The following is a 14320-nucleotide window of genomic DNA, read 5'->3' on the forward strand; positions in this document are numbered from 1 at the left end:
CAGAGAATTTATTTTTGTACAGTTGGCAACCTTTTTCTTTCATTAAAAAACTAGTCCGGGGCTTCCCTGGTGGTGCAGTGGTTGAGAGTCCGCCTGCCAATGCAGGGGACACGGGTTCGTGCCCCGGTCCGGGAAGATCCCACATGCCATGGAGCAGCTGTGCCCGTGAGCCATGGCCGCTGAGCCTGGGCGTCCGGAGCCTGTGCTCCACAACGGGAGAGGCCACAACAGTGAGAGGCCCGTGTACCACAAAAAAACAAAAAAACAAAAACAAAAAAAAACTAGTCCGTTAGTTGGAAATAGCCAGGAAACATAAATAATAGGATGGTAGTATAAAACCACTGGCTACAGTGATCCCATTGGGAAAGGGGCAAAAAACAACAAGGTAAGCTAATGGCAGAAGTAAGACTGTGTCACTCCAGTGCTTAAAACTCTTCAGTACTTTCCTACTGCTCTTAAGATGAAGGCCAGATTTCTCAAAAGTTTATGAGACCTCAAATGATGTGGCTCTTGTTTTCTTTTCTAGCTTCATCTCAGTCCACTCTTTCTGTTACTCACAGAGATCTAGAGACCGGCACTCATCTAGCGTTTGAGTAAATGAAAGGATATATACAAAAGGTCAGTGAGGAAGAAAATATTGTTGCTGTTAATAAATGCCAAAGAAAACTAGAAGAATTACAAATAAATGACCACAATACAGTATGAAAACGTCTGAACTCTGTGGCTTAGCTGTTAAGTACAGGTGCTAATGAGGTCAATGGAACAGAGTAAAACAATATACAAACAGGCAAAATTAATCTGCTGTTTTGCCACAGAATATATCCATAATTCAGAACGGGTGTGTCAGAAATGTGTGACTTGAGGCATTAGGCATTCAGATGAGAAAGGGTGACGAATCATGCCCTTCTTCATTGCTATAAGCCAACAACTCAAAGCTGTTTGTCACTGATGGAGGGTTAGGAGCATCTTTTGAATGGACAGTCCTTTATTCATGTATTTGAAAAACAAAGACAGAAAATCAGAAGTCAATTGGAAATGCTCTAACATTAATCGCTACTAGTTTGTAGGGCCTTAAATCATTAGGCAAAATCAGAAGTCAATTGGAATGCGTGTTAGTAGCCACTAGTTTGCAAGCCTTTAAATTGTTAGGCTTGCTCACTAGTAAGTAAGACTCACTAAAATGACTGTTGGGTCATCATTATATTATTCATTCTTCTTTAGTTACTCTGATCTGTAAGAAGATCTCCTTTAATTCTGCTTTTACTGGCTTTAGAGTTTGGCTTACATCCCAATAAATGGTATGATATAGATTGTATGGTAGATACAATATAAAAATCATTATACTCCAAAACATGTAATATTCTACAATTTACATAATGACTCTTGTGTGTACTAGACTTTTTTCTTAGTGCAAAGAGGGGCTTGCATATGTCTTATTTCCTTTGTTGCTATCTTTTATTGTTCTATCTACTCTCGTTCACTTTCATTTCCAATATTCTGTGAAAAGTAAGGCAAGTTTGGGGCGTATAGTCAACCAGGAATTATAGTTTTCTGTTTTCTATAATAGTTACTTAATCATTTCTATTCAGAAAAATTTAACTCATCCTGCAACATTAGAGGAGAGTGTGCTACCTGTGTGCAATTACATTAATTTGCATGACATAAATAATACATTCCTGTTTCTTGTAGTGTAAACCTAAGGGATGTACAATTTTAACCTTTCTTGCTTTTTGAGTTGGTCTTTTTTTTTTTCCCCCAAACTGTGTCTCACACCTTATGTTAGATCTTTTTCACTTAACCTTTTTCTGCTTAATCAGGTGTACTTTCCTGTAAGCTAATTCCTTCTAGAGTCCACCTTAACCCTCTGTGGAGCTGTTAAGAACCACTTTGGATCCAACCTCCAAGGTTTCAGCATTTACTTCACTTTCCTCCCTGGCAGTCCCCCCTCTACACACATCCCCCCCACCACGGTCCCACAACTTGGTCAGGTGTGACCTTGCCCCTGTTTGCCCCTCTAATCGCTCCTGATTGCCCATCAGGGTCTTGTATCCAAATAATGGCATTATGCCCTAGACACAGTGACTTTTTTTCCTTTCCTCCTACAGACCAATCTCACTGTTGCCTTTGCATTCTCTCTTCCTTTTTCATGAAACTTTCATATCTTCACACAGCAGACTGCTTCTCAACATTCAGGTTTCAGTTCAATTGTCTCCTTGCTAGAGGAGCCTTAACTGACCATACACAATCTCACAGTAAATTCATTTTATTTTCGTGATAGTTTTAACCACCACTAGAAACTATTTTAATTAATTGTTTACATGTTTATTATCTGATCCTACTACTAGAGTACAAGCTCAATAAGGGCATGTTTCTTATCTGTCTTGTTCATTATTTTATACTTAGAACCTAAAACACTGCCTGGCACCTAGTAGACACTAGATAATCTACTATGTGAATAAATGAATTAAGTTTAAGCTGTTGTTCTCGGAAACAGAAGGTTGGACTAGACAAATATGGATTTAAGTACAGTATTTCTTAAAATACCATGCATTCAAGTGGTCTAGGACTTTGCTAAAGTGTATTCAGTGGACAGGCAGCACATGCATCATCTGGAGTTTGCTAGAAATACAGTCTCTCAGATCCCACCCATAAATCATAACTTGTATTTTAAAAAGATCCCTGGGTGATCTGTATACAGGTAAAATTTTAAAAGCATTGCTCTAAGATTTTTTTGCCTTTATTCTCTTGTGGTTTGATTAGAACTGAATTGCCTCTTGAAAGGGCAGCTATATAAAACGAATTCATCTGGATTTCCTACCTAACATCATTCACTTCTCTGTGGGACTTCCCTTTATACTTCTCTTTATACCTGGGTGAAAACATTCATTTAATGAATAGTTACTGATTGCTCATCTTTGGTCAGGCACCATGCTATGAATATTATATACATCATCTCAGCTAATTGTGCCAACAGCCTTCTTTTTTTTGAGGTATAATTGACATATAACATTAGTTTTAGGTGTACAACATAATGATTCAATATTTGTAAATGATCACCACAATAAGTCTAATTAACATTTGTCCCTGTACATAGTTACCATTTTTCCTTGTGATGAAGATTAAGATGTATTCTCTTATCAACTTTTAAATATGCAATATAGTATTATTAACTATAGTCACCATGCTATATATTACATCTTCATGACTTATTTATTTTATAACTGAAAGTTTATATCTTTCACAGCATATTTCTGACATGGATATTAATATGTATTTTTCACTTTAAAGGAAATTCAAGCTCAATAAGTTTAATTTTACTGTCTCAAATTAGCAGAAGTTTGACTAAAGAAGCAGAGATTTGTACTGAGTTCTAACCAACTCTCCAGTCTACCTTTTTAACTGTTATGGTGGTAGGGAGAACTTGAGATGCCAAAGGAGATAAGAATGGATGAGCCTTTGTCTGCAAAGAAGTCAAGGAACCAGCAGATTTTTTTCTTTAATCTTTCTGAGGTTAATTTCTTGCTATTCTGAATGTGATGCCAACACTTAGAATCCTTCTCATGCTTGACTTTGTGTATTAAATATACTATATTTTTTGGCATGCATTTCCAACATGAAAAGTTTCGAAGGACTGCTTTGCTTTTACGTAACATGCTCACCCCTGACCCCACATCAGGCTCTAGGCATTTTAACCAAATCTTAAAAAAATGCATATTTTACATGAAATATATAACACAGAAGTAAATGAATGAATCACTGTCCACATATTACAATTTACATCTTACTTTGAAGCCTTAACTGAAGCATATCTTATTCAAACTTGTTTGTGAAACACTTTAACAAGAGGTTGAGAAATAAAATGAAAATGCTTGGGTTTATTTATTTTTATGAACTCAAAAACATATTTAAATATTTAAGTTGGTGACACCCATTTAACATTTTTCTCCATAAATATAATCTTAAGAATGTTTTTAATAATTTATCATTTTAATCAACTTAAACATGTATTTTGGCACTTTAACTCCCAAATTTCCCCTTTTTGAATCTATTTTTAGGGATACCACCAAACTCTCATGAACTCTTCTAAAATATCTCCTCTCATTCTATTGCGTTTCCTACTATAGGATAAGAGAATTAAACATCAGCTTGAAGTAATACACCAACAATTCGTGAAGATTTCCAGAGAAGTAAAACAAAATGAGAACTGGGGTCAGAGGACAGACATTTTCTTTTTTTGGTAAAAGTATATACTGAAAGTTTATTGCATTCATTGTGGTGAAGCTTAAATGTAATATAAAAGATAAACCTTGGTTTATGAAGGTTTTTATAGTTTAAGAGTTAAGAATATTGATACATTAAAAATATAATGAACTGTATTTTAATGTAAGGTATATGTACGTTTAGTCCTACTCCATAAATGTCCCTGGCATCATCCTGATTTTTCTAAATCATAGAAATGTGGAGACTGCTATGGTTGACTTTTAAAAAAAAATTTATTTTATATTGGAGTATAGTTGATTAACAATGTTGTGTTAGTTTCAGCTGTACAGCAAGGTGATTCAGTTATACTATGGTTAATTTTTAACAGTCTCAGTAGCACTATATGCAATGCACCTCCAGAAGCCATTGCAAAATCAAAACTCATCAGTGTAATGAAATTGAGAGGAGGGTAAGCAGAAAGGAGAAATCAAAGTAGAGAGAAACCAGATAAAGAGTCAAGATTTTTTTTAAAAAAGCATACTATTTAGAAAGTCTCTAGTATTCTAACCTTGGGATCAGATTCCTCTTGCCAGACCTGTACAAACTCTACAGTAACCCTAAGAATTATTATTAAGTTGACAATGTCTTTTGTATTCTTCAGAAATTGTCTTAAAAATTCATATTGACTTTTGATAGTGAAAGTCATTATTCATATACTTACTTATATATTGATAACCAATATAAATTCAATAAACAATTGAGATGGGAAAAGAATGGAGGTTCATATTTGCCTAGATTTCCTAGAAAACATTTTCATATAACCACCTTATCTGAACTTTAAAACAACTGTAAGACATGTAAGTCCAGAATCACTCTCAGCTTACTGAAGTAAAAGACTCATGAATTGAATCTTGTAACTCTTTCTTCATTCCCTATCTTGAAGAGAAGCTACACATCTCTTCAACTTAAATGGGAAGTTTCCAAATCATTTTTAATGCCTGCACTCCCTCTCCAATCACATCCAGGTAGTGAGTCTGATTTATTCAACGTACTAAGTATTGCCTCACCCCATGTTCTCTTCCACACCATTTCACACTTTCCTCTGGCCTCCTGCTGTGTCCCATTTCCCCTGCAACCAATCACCCATCCTGAACACAAGGGTGTACTTTTAAAATGCAAATATGAGCATCACAGTCTCCTTGATACCTATCAGCTGAAGGCCAAATTCTTACTAGAGCAGAGAACATTCTCATCCTCCACCATTGCCTCATGTTTTCCCTAAATTCTATCCACTGAAAGCCATTTGCTTTTCCATGAACTGACATGCTGCTTTCTCACTCCTCTATCATTTCCTGTACACTGTTCTCCATGCCTCATTGCCCCATCATCTTGCTAAGTCATCCTTTAGGACTGGATTTCCTTCCTCTGTGAACCTTATCTTTCTCAAACCACCCAGATGGGGCTGTGCTCTACCCTCTGTGTTCCACAGTGTTGTAGACATAACACTCTTTAAGACTTTTTATCTACCTCCATTAGCCTATGAGAACCTTCTGACCGGAGATATTGTCTTATTCAACATCTTTATATCTGGAGTCCTTGGTTCAGTTATTGTTAAAACTTAAGAGTTTTGCAGTAAATATTTGCTGGATGAGGGGGAAAAAATGAATTGGAAATCCAGAACATATGTTGCTTTCCTGAAAAAGCCACTGTTTATATTGGGTTGGGTTGGCCAAAAAGTTCACTCGGGTTTTCTGTACAATGTTATGGAAACCCGAAGGAACTTTTTGGCCAGCCCAATATATATCCAATTGATGGTTTACGAGAACCTGACCAAGATGGCCTTACCATTACCCACAGTTTGACTAAACTATAGACAGGTTTCTTCCTGATTCTAGGTCCCTGACCTCCCTTTATTAGAAAATTTATTTTAGAAAAATGCAACTGTAAATTTTCTTTCTGATCCTTTGAAATTTGTGTAAATCTTCTACTAGCCTCTTGCCAGTTTTACAAACCAGGAAATATCTTTCTCAAGAGTTGGGAACCATCTCTATCATGGACACATCAAAGAAGACAATGTCCTAATCTCCCAGTATGGTAGGTACCTATTTTCTTCACTGGGCACCAATTAGCCTAATCACAGAGAAAACATTTGCAAACTCAGGAGTAACTCAGTATGCTCAACACATCCCACTGATCAATCTCTTCTCTTACATCTTCCAGTGTTTTTCCACTAGCTCACCTCAGGGCTTAAAAAATATCTTTCGTTTCTGCAGAGTTGATTTTAGTTTCTCTCCAGTGTAACAGTCTAAAGTCCTCCTTACTTGTGTAATTTCAGTGCAGTTTTTATTTTGACCAACCAATTTATATCCAATTTATAATATGAATGTTATCTTTAGCTTCACTTTTTCTTTATATATAGAGAGGAAGAGAATACATAAAAAAATTAAAGATATTATTTATCTCTATAGAAAATATAAATATTTTTTACCTATTGACTTTTAAATATCTTTAAACAATTTAGGGCCTTCATATTATAATTTTTTTTCAGAATTTTCCTACTTTCTCATCATCTTCAAACTATTTCCATCCTCAGTAAGTTTATCTCTTATGTCCCTACTCTGTTCTTTTCCTTGCCACCTTTCTTTGTTTTGTTATCTCAAGTCTCTGTCTGTGTTTTCATTCTCCACAATCTTGGCAAAATTGAAACAGGTGACCCTGAGATTAAAAACTTACCTTCCTTCCTTGTCAGCAGCCACTTTCCAACTCCAGGCCCTAATGTAGTCAATAATACAAGCTTTAACCAGAAAACTACTAGAGCTTATCAATGAATTTGGTAAAGTAGCAGGACACAAAATTAATACACAGAAATCTCTAGCATTTCTATACACTAACAATGAAAGATCAGAAAGAGAAATTAAGGAAACAATCCCATTTACTTCAAATCAAAAAGAATAAAATACTCAGGAATAAACCTACCTAAGGAGGCAAAAAACCTGTACTCTGAAAACTATAAGATGCTGATGAAAGAAATTGAAGATGACACAGATGGAAAGATATACCATGCTCTTGGATTGGAAGCATCAATACTGTCAAAATGACTATACTACCCAAAGCAATCTACAGATTCAATGCAATCCCTATCAAATTACCAATTTGAACCCATTTTCACAGAACTAGAACAAAAAATGTTTAAGTTTGTATGGAAACACAAAAGACCCCAAATATCCAAAGCAATCCTAAGAAAGAAAAACGGAACTGAAGAAATCAGGCTCCCTGACTTCAGACTATACTACAAAGCTACAGTCATCAAAATAGTATGGTACTGGCACAAAGACAAAGATATAGATCAATGGAACAGGACAGAAAGCCCAGAAATAAACCCATGCACCTATGGTCAATTAATCTATGACAAAGAAAGCAAGAATATACAATGGAGAAAACACAGTCTCATCAATAAGTGGTGCTGCGAAATGTGGACTGCTACATGTAAAAGAATGAAACTAAAACACTCTCTAACACCATACACAAAAAATAAACTCAAAATGGATTAAAGACTTAAATGTAAGACTGGATACTATAAAACTCTTAGAGGAAAACAGATAGAACACTCTCTGACATAAACTGCAGCAAGATCTTTTTGGATCCACCTCCTAGAGTAATGAAAATAAAACAAAAATAAACAAATGGGACCTACTGAAACTTAAAAGCTTTGCACAGCAAAGGAAACCATAAACAAAATGAAAAGACAACCCACAGAAAGGGAGAAAATATTTGCAAATGATGTAACTGACAGAGGACTGATTTCCAAAATATACAAACAGCTCAATATCAAAAAAACAAACAACCCAATCAAAAATGGGCAGAAGATTTAAATAGACATTTCTCCAAAGAAGACATACAGATGTCCAAAAAGAACATGAAAAGAGACTCAATATTGCTAATTATTAGAGAAATGCAAATCAAACCTACAATGAGGTATCACCTCACACCAGTTAGAATGGACATTATCAAAAAGTCTACAAACAATAAATGCTGGAAAGGATGTGGAGAAAAGGGAATCTTCTACACTGTTGGTGGGAATATAAACTGATACAACCACTATAAAGAACAGTATGAAGTTCCTTAAAAATTAAAAATAGAACTACCATATGATCCAGCAATCCCACTCCTGGGCATATATTCAGAACCCATATTTCAAAAACCCATAATTTGGAAAGATACATGTACCCCAGTATTCACTGCAGCACTGTTTACAATAGCCAAGACATGGAAGCAACCTAAGTGTCCTTCAACAGAGGAAACGATAAAGAAGATGTGGCACATATATACAATGGAATATTACTCAGCAATAAAAAAGAATGAAATAATGACATTTGCAGCAACATGGATGGACCTAGAGATTACCATATAAATGAAGCAAGCCAGACAGACAAAGACACATATCACATCACTTACACGTGGAATCTTAAAAATTGACACAAATGAACTTATTTACAAAATAGAAACAGAGTCACAGACTTCAAAAACAATGGTTACCAAAGGGAAAAGGTGGGGGGGAGGGATAAAATAGGAGTTTGGGATTAACATATATACACTAGTATATATAAAACAGATAATTAACGAAGACCTACTGTATAGCACAGGGAACTCTACTCAATATTCTGTAATAACCTATATGGGAAAATATTCTGAAAAAGAATGGATACATGTATAAGTATAACTGAATCAATTTGCTGTACACCTGAAACTAACACAACTGTGTAAATCAACTATACTCCAATATAAAATAAAAATTAAATTTAAAAAGTAATACAAGCTTTAACTTCATTTTTGAGATGAAACCCATTCTAACAAAGCCTAGTAAATACAATGACTTGTTATAAAGAAATGATGAAAATTTTGTGCTAAATCCTTCAATTAAGGCACTTATGGTATAAACTGCCCACTTAGTGAACAGAGCATTAGGCAAACAACTTGTTATTACTACATTAATGACTTCCTCTCCTAATAACTCTAGTTAAGGATTTCACTTGTGGTTAGGCAGAAAAAAAGGGTAAACTGTAAAGACTGACATCAGCCCCATGACTTCTGCCTCTGTTTAACATCAACTATCATGGCACATTGTTATTTTAATTAATTAATTTAATTTATTTATGGCTGCGTTAGGTCTTTGTTGTTGCACTCAGGGTTTCTCTAGTTGCAGCGAGTGGGGGCTACACTTTTTTTTTTTTTTTTTTTTGCGGTACGTGGGCCTCTCACTGTTGTGGCCTCTCCCGTTGCGGAGCACAGGCTCTGGACACGCAGGCTCAGCGGCCATGGCTCATGGGCCTAGCTGCTCCGCGGTATGTGGGATCCTCCCGGACCGGGGCACGAACCCGTGTCCCCTGCATCGGCAGGCGGACTGTCAACCACTGCGCCACCAGGGAAGCCCGGGGGGGCTACTCTTCATTGCAGAGCGCGGGCTTCTTATTGTGGTGGCTTCTCTTGTTGCGGATGAACAAGTGGTGGCTTCTCTTGTTCTCTTGTGCACGGGCTTCAGTAGTTGTGGCTCACGGGCTGTAGAGCACAGGCTCAGTAGTTGTGGCGCACGGGCTTAGTTGCTCTACGGCATGTGGGATCTTCCGGGGCCAGGGCTCGAACCCGTGTCCCCTGCATTGGCAGGGGGATTCTTAACCACTGTACCACCAGGGAAGTCCATGGCACATTTTTAAATGCATATCCTCTATGTGTACAATATGATAGTGGTAAAACTGAAAGTACATGTGTTTTGCAATAAAGGTGTGAGATGTGTTTTCTTAACTGAAATTAATATTTCATTTTTATGCCTTTTCTTATTATCATTTTGTTCATCTGCCTGAACCCAAGATTACCCTGCTTTGTTTAATTTCAACGACTAAAAGGTGAATGACTCATCTTTATAAAAGCACTCTGGAAACTCTAGAAAAATCAAACAATAATTTTACCTCTGGCATTATTTAAGATTAAACAAAGCTTTATTCATTCTTAGTTCCACAGATTTTTTTATTTCATATTTTCATTCTTGATTAGTTCTTTCTTCTGACTTCATCCTTCTTAATTGTTTTTGAGTTTGAAATTATCTACACTGTTAATTTCATCTCTTCCAAATGTACTGTTTTAGTTAACTAGAAGTTAAACTGTACTGGTTCAAATACTGGCTCTACCACTTACCAACTATGTGTTCTTGAGCAAATTATTTAGCCACTGTGAGATTCAGTTTCCTAACCTGCAAAATGGAAGCTAAATAATAGTAATATTTATTTATGGTACTGTTGTGCATATTAAATAAGAAAAATGATTTAATGAGGTCCCTAGCTCAATGTCTGGCACATAGTTTAAAAAGGTTACATATTATAACGGTGCCATGCCTACTTTAATCTCCTTCTGTCAGTGGAGGAGTTGAACATCTCTCCCATACCACTGTGGAAGGATCTGCTCCATTCTAAACACCACTGTGTTTCAATCAAGTTGAGTTAATGTGATTAATAATTTTTTCCTTAGTTCTGCTTATAAGAGGGCTTGTAGAAAGATATTAGCAAATACCATTGCACTAAACTCACAGCATAACCTTCATATTTAGTAATTTTGGGTTTTTCTTTCTGTTAAAGTGTGGGAAATCCTTGGAAAAGCCAATTTATGTAATTATGACTATCAAATTTTACAGTTCATATTCTGCAAATTATTTAGAGTTGTGTTGTAAATATATTTTGGGTCTCAATCTAAAAGTTAAATTTAAGAGTTATACTAGAGAATATTTAGCTCACAGTAATAAGCAGAAGTACCGAGATACGTGGCATCCTATAATGTTCCTTTACTGCTCTATGCAGTAAATAATTGCCACCGACCTTTTTTTTTTTTTTTACCATCTTGAAATTCTTAATAATTCTGTCATTGAACTTGTGATTTGCAAGTTATGTCTGATGTAACAGAAGAGCCTGTATGTGAGCAGATTGGATATGCACAATCTGTGTGCCCTCCTAGTCTTGCTTTTCCATTTGCATAGTGTGGTAATGCCCCATGACAATAGAATTCTGGCAGACCCATGAAGCTTGAGAATTCAGTGAGACTCACAGTGAGTACTATCATGTTACACTTATGACTAGGTAAGCAGAGTCCTTGAAGGGCCACACTTTCCAACTTAACCAGAACTTGCTCAGAAAGAATTGAACTCACAAAGAAGGCAGTTACATTCCAAGAAACACAAATGACCTGGGAATCCTATCAGATCCTTTCTTACTCCTGCTACTTGCCTGTATTAGCCGACCACTAATGCTGAAAATGACTTAGAAAGAAAGAGCAACCTATGTTCCTTTTTCTTCAGTCTTTCCTTACTCATCAGTAACTTGAAGATAGAGTATTGGTAGAATGTGTGCATATAAAGTGAAAAAAAAAAGTTAAATTAGTTTTATGGAGCATTTCTGCAATGTTGGTAAGAATAAAATATATATGCATGTATGAGTTATAAAATGTCAATTATGTCATTTTGATGATTCTGCATATGAGTAAATGCCCTTATATTCACTTTTATTTATTTTTAAATTTTGTTTTATTTTTTTACACAGCAGATTCTTATTAGTTATCCATTTTATACACATTAGTGTATACATGTCAATCGCAATCGCCCAATTCATCACACCACCACCCCCACCTGCCACCGCTTACTGCCTTGGTGTCCATACGTTTGTTCTTTACATCTGTGTCTCAATTTCTGCCCTGTAAACCAGTTCATCTGCATTATTTTTCTAGGTTCCACATATATTCGTTAATATATGATATCTGTTTTTCTCCTTCTGCCTTATTTCACTCTGTATGACAGTCTCTACATTCATCCATGTCTCTACAAATGACCCAATTTCGTTCCTTTTTTATGATTGAGTAATATTCCATTGTATATACGTACCACATCTTCTTTATCCATTCATCTGTGGATGGGCATTTAGTTTGCTTCCGTGACCTGGCTATTGTAAATAGTGCTGCAGTGAACATTGGGGTGCATGTGTATATTTGGATTATGGTTTTCACAGGGTATATATCCAGTAGTGGGATTGCTGGATCATATGGTAGTTCTATTTTTACTTTTTTGAGGAACCTCCATACTGTTCTCCATAGTGGCTGTATCAACTTACATTGCCACCAACAGTGCAAGAGGGTTCTCTTTTCTCCACACCCTCTCCAGCATTTATTGTTTGCAGATTTTCTGATAATGCCCATTCTAACTGGTGTGAAGTGATACCTCATTGTAGTTATGATTTGCACTTCCCTAATAATTAATGATGTTGAGCACCTTTTCATGTGCTCCTTGGCCATCTGTATGTCCTCTCTGGAGAAATGTCTATTTAGGTCTTTGGCCCATTTTTGGATTGGGTTGTTTGTTTTTTTAATATTGAGCTGCATGAGCTGTTTATATATTTTGGAGATTAATAATTTGTCCATTGATTCATTTGCAAATATTTTCTCCCATTCTGAGGGTTGTCTTTTTGTCTTGTTTGTAGTTTCCTTTGCTTTGCAAAAGCTTTTAAGTTTCATTAGGTCCCATTTGTTTCTTTTTGTTTTTATTTCCATTTCTCTAGGAGGTGGATCAAAAAGGATCCTACTATGATTTATGTCAAAGAGTGTTCTTCCTATGTTTTCCTCTAAGAGTTTTATAGTGTCCAGTCTTACATCTAGGTCTCTAATCCATTTTGAGTTTATTTTTGTGTATGGTGTTAGGGAGTGTTCTAAATTCATTCCTTTACATGTAGCTGTCCAGTTTTCCAGCACCACTTATTGAAGGGACTGTTTTCTCTCCATTGTATATCCTTGTCTCCTTTGTCATAGATTAGTTGACCACAGGTGCATGGGTTTATCTCTGAGCTTTCTATCTTGTTCCATTGATCTATATTTCTGTTTTTGTGCCAGTACAATACTGTCTTGATTACTGTAGCTTTGTAGTTTAGTCTGAAGTCAGGAGGTCTGATTCCTCCAGCTCCGCTTTCTTCCCTCAAGACTGCTTTGGCTATTCGGGGTCTTTTGTGTCTCCATACAAATTTTAAGATTTTTTGTTCTAGTTCTGCAAAAAATGCCATTGGTAATTTGATAGGGATAGCATTGAATCTGTAGATTGCTTTGGGTAGTATACTCATTTTCACAATATTGATTCTTCCAATCCAAGAACATGGTATATCTCTCCATCTGTATCATCTTTAATTTCTTTCATCAGTGTCTTATAGTTTTCTGCATACAGGTCTTTTGTCTCCCTAGGTAGGTTTATTCCTAGGTATTTTATTCTTTTTGTTGCAATGGTAAATGGGAGTATTTCCTTAATTTCTCTTTCAGATTTTTCATCATTAGTGTATAGGAATCCAAGAGATTTCTGTGCATTAATTTTGTACCCTGCAACTTTACCAAATTCATTGATTAGCTCTAGTAGTTTTCTGGTGGCATCTTTAGCATTCTCTACGTATAGTATCATGTCATCTGCAAACAGTGACAGTTTACTTCTTCTTTTCCAATTTGTATTCCTTTTATTTCTTTTTCATCTCTAATTGCCATGGCTAGGACTTCTAAAACTATGTTGAATAGTAGTGGCAAGAGTGGACATCCTTGTCTTGTTCCTGATCTTAGAGGAAACACTCTCAGTTTTACACCATTGAGAATGATGTTTGCTGTGGGTTAGTCATATATGGCCTTTATTGTGTTGAGGTAGGTTCCCTCTCTGCCCACTTTCTGGAGAGTTTTTTATCATAAATCGGTGTTGAATTTTGTCAAAAGCTTTACCTGCATCTACTGAGATGATCTTATCGTTCTATTCTTCAATTTGTTAATATGGTGTATCACATTTATTGATTTGTGTATACTGAAGAATTCTTGCATCCCTGGGATAAATCCCACTTGATCATGGTGTATGATCCTTTTCATGTGTTGTTGGATTCTGTGTGCTGGTATTTTGTTGAGGATTTTTGCATTTATGGTCATCAGTGATACTGGCCTGTAGTTTTCTTTCTTTGTAGTATCTTTGTCTGATTTTGATATCAGGGTGATGGTGGCCTCATAGAATGAGTTTGGGAGTGTTCCTTCCTCTGCAATTTTTGGGAAGAGTTTGAGTAGCTCTTCTCTAAATTTT

The 14320-nt window shown here is 36.0% G+C and overlaps 1 protein-coding gene across 1 annotated transcript in view; it reads right to left on the reverse strand.

Moving 5' to 3' along the window:
• THSD7A (thrombospondin type 1 domain containing 7A) overlaps positions 1-14320 on the reverse strand; it is a gene marked incomplete at its 5' end in the record, with an annotated part of 452331 nt that overhangs the window by 97232 nt on the left and 340779 nt on the right. The window lies entirely within an intron of this gene.

The sequence above is a fragment of the Grampus griseus genome (assembly GCF_964374135.1).
Source record: "Grampus griseus genome assembly, chromosome: 9".
Lineage (NCBI taxonomy): Eukaryota > Metazoa > Chordata > Mammalia > Artiodactyla > Delphinidae > Grampus > Grampus griseus.